Raw genomic sequence first — 10,052 nt, forward strand, 5'->3', positions numbered from 1 at the left:
TGCAGTCCTCAGGCTGACGCTCTCATCCACTGAGCCAAACCGGTTTCGGCATGACACCCCTTTTGAAGTAGAAGGAACACCCTTTAAAAGTCAAAGATTTGACAAAGGGCACAGAAATAGGTTTTCAGAGGTGCATTCTACCACAGGATAATTAGCACTTCATGAAAGGCCTGTCATAGATGTTCCAGTGAGGAAGGTGGTCACGTCCATCCTCTCGGCTTCCTCTCCAGAGGGCAGATTCTGGCTTAGTACGTCTGGGGTGGTGCCTGAGTTTCTGCAAGTCTAAGATGCTTCCAGGAGATGCTGGCTGATGCAGATTTGGAGCTCACACTCCGCAAGGAAATGTTGCTAAGTAGCAAGGGAGGCGTGGGGCAGACTGTGGACATCTTCCTGCCGCTCTGAAGGGCACCAGACACTTCAGTCTGTCTGGGCATTTCCTTGCAGCCAAGAGCCTGAGGTTTGGGGTCAGGTGGAGTTGTGTGCTAATCTTTGCTCTCTATCCACTGTATGGTCTTGGACAAGTCATTTCACCCTCTGCGGCTGTCTCCTCATTAGTACAAAAGTGGGAGGGGATAATGCCTGCCTCATTGAATTGTCCAGGAGACTTTGTGATTGTGTGTGAATGATGGCCTAGCAGAGCACCTGGCACCTCTAATAAATAAAACACCTCAATATATGGTGCCACGTCTCCCTATTGCAAGGATGGAATTAGGAGTGGAAGCAAGAGCTCACCGTCTTCAGCAGGTCCAGAGTTAACAAACAGCACGTTAGTGGGTGTGCTCCCCCTGTTCAGATGGTTTCTCTGCTTCGATTTGAGCCACCCTAGGGCAAAATGAGGTAATGCTTTGGAGTCTGAGAGAGAAGGCCTTTTTCTCATTAGCTGCCACACCCTTACATAGTAAGGTGTCTTTCATAGACTCTTTTCTATTCTTAAGTTCAGGTGACACCTTTGTCACAGATCCTTCTCAAATGGCAGAAAATGAAAACACTTCACAGTTCTTATGGGCTCAAGCCCATTTTCTTCTACACACACAAAAGCATTTTCTTTGGGTCCACGTGCCCCATTCCTATGCCTCTGGCTTACCCAGACTTTCTAATTAAGCTGCAGTCCCTACCAATCCTTTAAAGGGCTTATTCTGTTTGCTTGAACTTTCAAAATTACTTCAAAAATAACTATAAACTGCCTGCTGATAAGCAGGAGGTATAACTACCCAACTGTTTTTCTCTGGGTTTCTGCCTGTTTTCATGGCTACAGTTAACACCCACATGTTGTCTAAGAAGCCACCACCAGCAAAACCAGTTGTTTTGTGCCCGAGAACACCCTTCTGCTGGCCTAATTTTCCATGGTGACAGCAACATCCTGATTTCTGAAGGTAAAATTTCTGGCTCTGTCACTCAAGATACTTGGGAAGCAACAGCATGTATGGTTTAATTCATTAACTTATATCTCCAGATTTATTTCTCCTTTTTCATAGTCCTGATTCATGTAAGCCGTGTAAAAAGGTATATATCTTTTTCTTAATATATTTTTATTGATTTCAGAAAGGAAGGGAGAGGCGGAGAGAGAGAGATAGAAACATCAGTGATGAGAGAGAACCATTGATTGGCTGCCTCCTGCACACCCCACACTGGGGATCGAGCCCTAACCGGGAATTGAACTGTGACCTCCTGGTTCATGCTCAACCACTGAGCCACGCCAGCCAGGCGGCAGTAGTAGTTTTGATAAATCATTTGAGAGTAAGTTGCCGACATCATGCAGCTTTACCCCTATATACTTCAGTGGGTAGTTCCCAAGAACAAGGATATTACATTAATAGAATAATCACATTTCAGAAATACAGCAATGAAATAATTATGTCATCTGATATACAGCACATATTTAGACTTCCAAATTGTCCCATTATATCCTTTACAGTAACCTTCCCCTCTTCTCATTCATGAACCAATCCATGATCACACACTCTAGCTTTTTTAATCAGCAGCAATTCCTCAACTTTTCTTCTTTTTAAAATCTTTCATGAACATAACACTTTTGAGAAACACAGGCCAGTTGTTTTTTTGATTGTCAAAAGGAAGACACTTTTAATCCAATCACTCTATTGCCTTCATTTCCCCATTTTCAAGCCTGTACCTGTATCCAAATCATATATGTATATATTCAAGGTACTTTTCTGCAGAAAGTTATTGATTGAGGCACCAAAAATTCACTGAGTGCCTAAGCTGTACTAAGCTTGTGAAAAAGACAAACAAGTAATGCTTGTTCCAGATGTTAATATATGATATTAGTTAAGTCTTCTGGTTACAAAAAACCAGAAAGCTGCTCTAGCAAATGTAGGCAAAAATGGAAATTTATTGGAACGCAACTGTTGAAAGAGTTAAACATCCAAGCCCTGGATAGGGCAGGACCAGGTGTTTATGGACCTTCCCCCTAGGGCAATGATGATGCCATTATGGTCTGACTCACCCAACAAGTCCCAACTGCTCTGTCCCTCAGTTTAAGTTTCAAGTTTCTGGGGAGAGAACCTGATTGGCCCAACTTAGGTGAGGTGCCCATCCTTAGTCCAAACAACCATGACCAGAGTAGTAGGTTCAAGTGGCTCACACAATTTTTTTCTTGAGCTTCTTGTGGTTAAAATACCTTAATAACCAGAGGGTCAGAATCTGAAGCAACTAAAAATCAGCACTTTGCATAGTTTTTCATCCATCCCCACTTTCAGAAGGATCAAAAAAAAAATCCCAAACACATGAAAAACTATTTGCTTTGAAGGCACACAACAAAGAAACTGAAAGAAAAAAAAAAAGCAAACATGCACCAAGCAAGAGAGAGGTTTCTGCTTATAATTTTTTTTAAATATTAAACGATGAATTCATTATCCCACAGTCTCTTGAGTCAGAAAATCACGTGCCTAATTATTCTATAAAATTTAAATGGCAGCATCCTTGGAGAGATAGTTGCCTGGTAACTCAGATCAGAGGATTTTCTTTAGAATCATCTGGAGTCATGTGTGTCTATTTTGGTTTTTCTGTTGAGTTCATTTCCTTCACTACAATTAAAAAACTGAACAATTTTGGGGTAAAAATTTCACTCACAAGGAAGACTGTTTTCCTTCAGAAGATACTTTTATTAGGAAGTACAGCTGTCTTCATGCAGTTGAATTGCTCTCTTTTCAGGATTGTTGCATGAACATATAGAGGGAAATGTGGAAAAATGCATCTACTTATAAGAAAAGGAACAATGCCAATGGAGAGGGGGTTGCATGTTGAAGTGTATAGTTTTGAGGCTGAAAGACAGACACCAACTTTCTAAGAGGAGAAACTAATTCAGCCTCTGACATAGGATGAAAGTGTAAATTAACCAGTTGAGAGATGCTTTGTTAGCTCCTACCTCTTGTTGACAGAGAGCTGTCCAGGTAGGCTTTTTCTCACCAAGCTCTGAATTAGTGATCTGTTCCTAGATCTTTTTTTTTTTTTTTAACTCTGCACGTAGACAAAAGAAAATAAAGTAACTGTACTACTATGATTCTTTAGGTTATAAGCAAGAGAACCATGCCCAGCAAGCATGGCTCAGTGGTTGAGCATCGACCCATGAACCACGGGGTCACGTTTCGATTCCCAGTCCAGGCACATGCTCGGCTTGCGGGCTCAATCCCCAGTGTGGGCATGCAGGAGGCAGCTGATCAAGGATTCTCTCTCATCATTGATGTTTCTATCTCTCTCTCCCTCTCCCTTCCTCTCTGAAATCAATAAAAAAAAATATATTTTAAACAAAGAGAACCTGAGTGAGAAACCTTACACAAAAGGGAAATTACTGGAAGGACTTGGAACACTGATAAAAGTCTAACCAAATAGCTACAAAATAGACCTTTTCTTTCTAACTTCCTTCCTGGTCGTCTTCTCACACCTCCCTCTCAGCACTTTGCATCCTCCCTCATTTCCTGGCCTCCTCTTGCTCTGCCTTCTCCTCCTTGCCCTTCAAAACTCCCATCCCCTCACTCAACCCAACTCGATCCTAGGAACATAAGTTGGTTAAACTGATCCTCAGAAAGTTGTATCAACAACTAACACACTATTACTACCAAAACACTGTTAGTCCAAGAAGTAGCCAGAGGTGGAATAATTGTCTAGGAAAGGCATTTGAGTCCCTATGGGGCCTTCTATAAAATTGCTCCAGTGACTCTATGGTGCATATATTTTGAGATAACGTAGGACTCTGTCTCAATTTTCTGGGTTTGTCCTTTTAGAGTAGAATCTGGTCCATCACATGTAGCAGGAGTGTTGTAGAAAAGGATCTATGGCTGGGTCCTTCTGGTCTCACCTTAGTCAAGTGCTGAGTCTTTCCTTTTTCCTCATCACCAGATCCTTCTCGACATCCAAGTTTTCACCTTCTGCTCTAGGCTATTGTGCTGGGTGTTGTCTCCATGGGTTCGTTCTTCCTGAACGATCAGTATGTTTTGTGTTGCCTGCTGCCATTGGCCCTCACTGATCCCCATCAGAAGGACCCTGACGTTGATGTAGATTTCCCTTTCTTGTGGCTCCCCATCAGTGAGGAAGGCTGCCTGTAGTGGGAAGTTCAATTCTTGCAACTTCCTCCCCAAAGCACTGATGGTTCATAACCAGATGCCTGGGCTGGTGCTAGACCACTACTTCTTTTCATGTCTCAGAAACAATAACCTTTACATACACTTCTTGGATTCCCCTTTAAAAAAAAAATCAGTCCCTGTGTATTTCTAGTAGGTATATTAAATTTTGTGTCCCTGTAAACATAACTCTCCCCAATTTTAAAACAGTTTAGATAATTATCAGACCTCACCTTCTAAACATCACTTCTTTAATAAGAGAGAAAAGTCTGCAGCATTTCCTTCCTGAAGAAGGGGGGGAAAGCAACAACAAAAACCCATGATTGTAATAAATATTGCAATAGCATAGTGGCAGCATTTAGGATTTTAGAATTATATTTAGATTCTTTTGTGTCTGGCTTATTTCACTAAGTATAATGTCCTCAAGGTCCATGCCTTCTGTACCATGTGTCTGCATCTCCTTCCTGTTTAAGGCTGAAGAGTATTTCATGATATGTATATCCCATATTTTGTTTATTCATCCATTCATGGACATTTGGGTTGTTTCACCTTTGGGCTAGTGTGAATAATCCTGCTATGAGCATGGGTGTACACATATTTGTTCAAATGCATGTTTTCAGTTCTTTTGGATATATACAGAAGTGGGATTTCTGGTTCATGTGCTAATTCTATGATTGATTTTTTTTTTTCCTGAGGAGCCACCATACTGTTTTCCACAACAGCTTTACCATTTTACATTATCACCAGCAATGCGTAAGGATTCCAGTTTCTCCACATCCTCACCACATACTATTTACTGATTGTTTTATTGCCATCATCATGGGTGTAAGTGGTGTGTCGCTATAGTTTTGATTTGCCTTTCCCTAATGATTAGTGATGTCGGGCATCTTTTTAAGTGCTTATTGGCCATTTGTGTATCTTTTTTACAGAAATGTCTATCCGAGTCATTTGACCATGTCTTAATCTGGTTGTTTGTTTATGCTGTTGAGTTGTAGGAGTTCCTTTACTTTTTCTGAATTGTCTTGGATAGTCTCTCTTATTAATTTATTAGGGAGAACTTTAAAAATTGACACATTATCATGCTAACAAAACAGAGACAACTTTGTTTACAACCATTCCTTACATATTGCTTACAGTATTCTGATGTAGTTCAAATGCATTCTAAACATTCACTGCTGATTTATACTGGAAACGACATACCCGTAATTTGTGATTTTAATGACATAGCATTGTAATAACTTTAGAAAAGCTAGTTGGCGCACATGAAAGTGTTAACTTGAGTCAGTTGTGCCAGAGAATAATGCTTGATTCGTGCTAAGAGGTTTCATCTAAATATTTCTCCTAGTTGTCACTTAGCATGGATAATTGTTTACTAAGCTAGTCTCCTTGGATAAATTTCAGTTTTCCAGCATTTGATTAATCTTGACAATTGGGATTCTCCATGGAAACAGTGGAGCAAGATGCAACACCTTCCAAAAAACAAAAATAGCACTTTCTTAGTTGCCTGGCAGCAGTACTCTTTGATTTTATTCACAGGGAAATTTATGTTTGCTGATTGGTGGGACTTTGGCAGAGAAAGGCAAAGAGAATATAGTTCTCTCAACACTTAAGAATGGATAGGCCAGTTTAATTTTTTTTTTAAATACCCAAATGAGGTCTCAACCCTAAAGAGCATAGAAAACATATATATTTTTTTCCCCCAGATTGCGAGAGGGTGTAGGCCAAGGGACTTCACTGGTGCACGTTTGGGGCCAGGGCATGTCGGGCCCATCACACTCAGTCCCGATAGGCCGGACCCCAGCAGCAAGCTAACTTACTGATTGCAGCATCTGCCCCCTGGTGGTTAGTGCAGGTCATAGCAAGAGGTTGAGTGGCCTTAGCATATCATTAGCATATTATGCTTTGATTGGTTGTATGGACAACCAGACAACTGGACACTTAGTATATTAGGCTTTTATTGTATAGGATATACTGCATATATACAGTATACTAATGCAGTATAGCATAAAGCATATTAAATATAAAGGTAGAGTGAGTACGGTCAAAGAGGAAGCTTCATTAAGGATCTTTGTTGACAAAAGGTCTTTGGTTAAGGCATCCATTAGATGGAGCTGCTGTGGTTCCTAAGCACTGTGGGTTTAAATTACATTTATAAGGCTCAACAGTAGGTTTCGGTCTCAGTTTCATTTTATCCTTCATCCTGCTTGATCCCAGTGGTAGACAGTATTTTTTATTCACAATTCTTCCTTCCCTACCCTGAACATGTTTTGCTATGGATACAGCACACACTTCCCCACCTCATTCATATAGGCCTTAGTCTACAGAATGCAGGTAGATATAACATATGCCATGTCTGACGGCAGGTTTTATATGAATTTGTGAATTGTGACTTGATCTCCTGCATTTCTGCCATTTGCCATGAGGAGAGAATGCCCACTTAGACTGACTCCTGGAAGGAGAAACAAGAGGAGCAGACCAACATCTAAGGGCCAAGGCAAGCCTGGCCAACCTACATGCAGTGCACAGACCAGTGAGAGGAAAATAAATGTCTGTTGTTATAAATCACTGACATTTGGGTGTTATTTGCTATGTAACATTATGATCATGAAGAAATTAATTGTTCCTATAATGCCTACCATGAGCAATCATACGGACTTTGAAATGTGCACTCTGGGTTCCAATTAGTTGGTCCCCATCTTTCCAGTCATTAATCAAATGGGGCAAAGTTTGTGTAATAAACCTATTAGCACTGAAACCTATATGTTCATGTTGACCACTGTCACCCCAATTTAATAAGTAAACATTAAAAAAAAAATAGGAGATCTATTAGCTTGTCTTGAGAATACTAAGGATGTTCTTGAAGGTGGGATTTTTATTTTTAAGTCTGTATTTATAAATTAGGGACAGATATCCCAGGAGTACTATTACTAGAAAAATCAGTTTACAGAACAGCTTGTGTGTTCTCAGTGAGGACATTTTCAAACATGCAGTCTGGCAGCTCCGGAATTTCCATAGAGGTGGGCTAAATAGCAATCTGCTTGGAAGGGAGGTGGGCTCAGCAAAAAGGCTTGCCATTGCGTTTGCTTAAGCACTTCACTATAACTGAAAAAACTCTCAGTTGGCCACATTCAAGAATTACTTGGAGATAAAAGAATTAGTTGGAGAGGAGCTGATGAAAATTATGTGGAATCCCAAAACCCCACACTCTCAGGTATTCCTTGGCCCATATAGTGCTTATATTAAGTGTTTCTATAAATACACAGAGAGGGCTGGAAGGCTGGACACCAAAATGTTCATGGAAGTCATAAATGAAAGTGAAATTCTGGGTCATCTTTACCCTCTTTTTTCCCCCTTCACCATTTATCCCTCCTATACTCTCTTCCACCTCCATCCCCACCTCTGCAATCACCACATTTACCTTCTTCTTTGTATTTTCCATATTGTTTTCATCTTTTGCACTGGACCTATATCACTTCTCCCGCCCCCCCCCAAAAAAAAGCTATTTTCCACACAGAAAAAAAAAATCCTCTGACCTCACCTTTTCCCCACAGCTCATTTTAGTCATCTAAATGATGCCTCAAATCCCCCCAATTTCAGTTCTCCCATATGTCTCTCTCTTGCTGGTTCACTTCATTCCTTCTCTGCAGACAACCAAAGTAAAAGAAACCACAATAGGTGTCAAAAGGACCTTGGCCTGAGTGTTGAGATTGTCGGTCCAGCCCTCAACTTCTTTTTAGGACTTCAGCCTCCACATCTGGAAAGGGAGGGATTGGAAGAATTAGGGGTTATGAACTCAAATGCCCAGAGGAGCCCGGGAGGAACAAATGAGAGAGGCATGTGGTCTGGGGGGCCGTTGGAGGCATTGTTGGACTCGGGGACACCAGCCCAGTCTTCTGGAGGCACCACTGCAGGTCTGGGGTTGACAGATCTTCCGACTTGTTGACTGGCTGGATATCTGGCTTTTATATGAAATCTTCTGATTTTTTAATGTTGGCAAAAAAGCTTTTTTAAACATGTTGTGAATTCCTTGCAGGCCAAATTGACCACACCTATGACGCTATCTGGCAGCCGGTGAGCCAGACTCTGGTTGGGATGCTCTCTAAGGCCCTAGTTTCACTCTAGGGGAGCCTACTCTGGCGCCTCCCAGTGAGGGGGGCTGTATTCTTCCCTGGAAAGCATTGTGGAAAAGGGCTGTTACAATTAAACAGATCGATTAAGAGGTCATTTATTTGCATGCCGAAAAATTTATCTTACTAAATGGCCTCTCGGATGTAATTAAAATACACCAAAACGTGATTTACGCACAGCTAACTGGAAATACAGGATTAGGAAAAGTGAGAACATTTATTATTGACCACATTCCAGACACTGTTCTGTTTTAAAGTATTATTTCATTTAAGCCTCACTGTGATCCCATGAATTAAGTAGTATTACTACTCTGATTTTATTAGATGGGGGAATTGGAGCCCAGAGAGATCATGTAACTTGTACAAAATAACACAGCTAATTAGTGGTGGAGCTGGGGGGTTCCAAAGCAGGCAGCCTTAATATAGAAGGGATGCTCTTAAAATAATTACTGTAAATTGAAATTAGGCTCTTCCCTTAAATCCTTGACAGAATGCAGAACTGGTCCCAATTTTGAAGCAAAAATTCATGGTTAGAATTTTACAGGATTTTACTTTTTTTATTTAAAAATCTGGCTACCTGAACAGGATAGGTATTGTCAGATTACACTTGCTCGCAGCAGGGTTTTGCAGCAACTGCTGGAAGAAAAATTGGGTCAAGAGAAGGAAACATGGGGCAGAAGAACTGAATAGCCAATGCCTTGGGCTGCCAGATTTAGCAAATTGAGGTGAGCTTGTTTCCATCTGTGAGAATATACTCAAAGCTATGGATTTCTAAAGCTTTCATTTTTTTTTAGAAAGCACCAGGAACCTGTTCCCCACCCCATCCCCATCGGTACAGCCTTCACAGAGAGAGCAATGATGTGTTATACCTGCACAGAGGCTCCAGTTTAAACAAGCTCCACAAAGCAGGAGTGAATTCCCACAAAGCAGGAGCCAAACCCCTGTAGCAAGTTCCTGTCTCCATAACCAAGACCTCAGTGCGTGATGACCGTCTATGATGATGTAAATCTTTAGTGATGTTGGGTTCTACCCTTCTTGTATTTCTGGATATTAAAAAACAGCCTGCAGACAAAAAGCATGAACTTGCCTAAGTTTGAATCAGTTCCACGCTACTAGTTGTGACTTATTTGTCCCTGAGACATATCGCATCTGCAAAACAGAGATCCTAATACAACCTACATAATAGGCTTTTGGTGAAGAGTCCTGAGTTCATTCTCTATTTAAACAGTGCTTGAATCCAGCCAGCATGGCTCAGTGGTTGAGCGTCCACCTATGAACCACGGGGTCACAGTTTGATTCCTGGTCAGGACACATGCCAGGTTGTGGGCTCCATCTCCAGTAGGGGGTC

Source organism: Myotis davidii, unplaced genomic scaffold (assembly GCF_000327345.1).
Source record: "Myotis davidii unplaced genomic scaffold, ASM32734v1 scaffold395, whole genome shotgun sequence".
In the NCBI taxonomy this organism is placed as follows: domain Eukaryota; kingdom Metazoa; phylum Chordata; class Mammalia; order Chiroptera; family Vespertilionidae; genus Myotis; species Myotis davidii.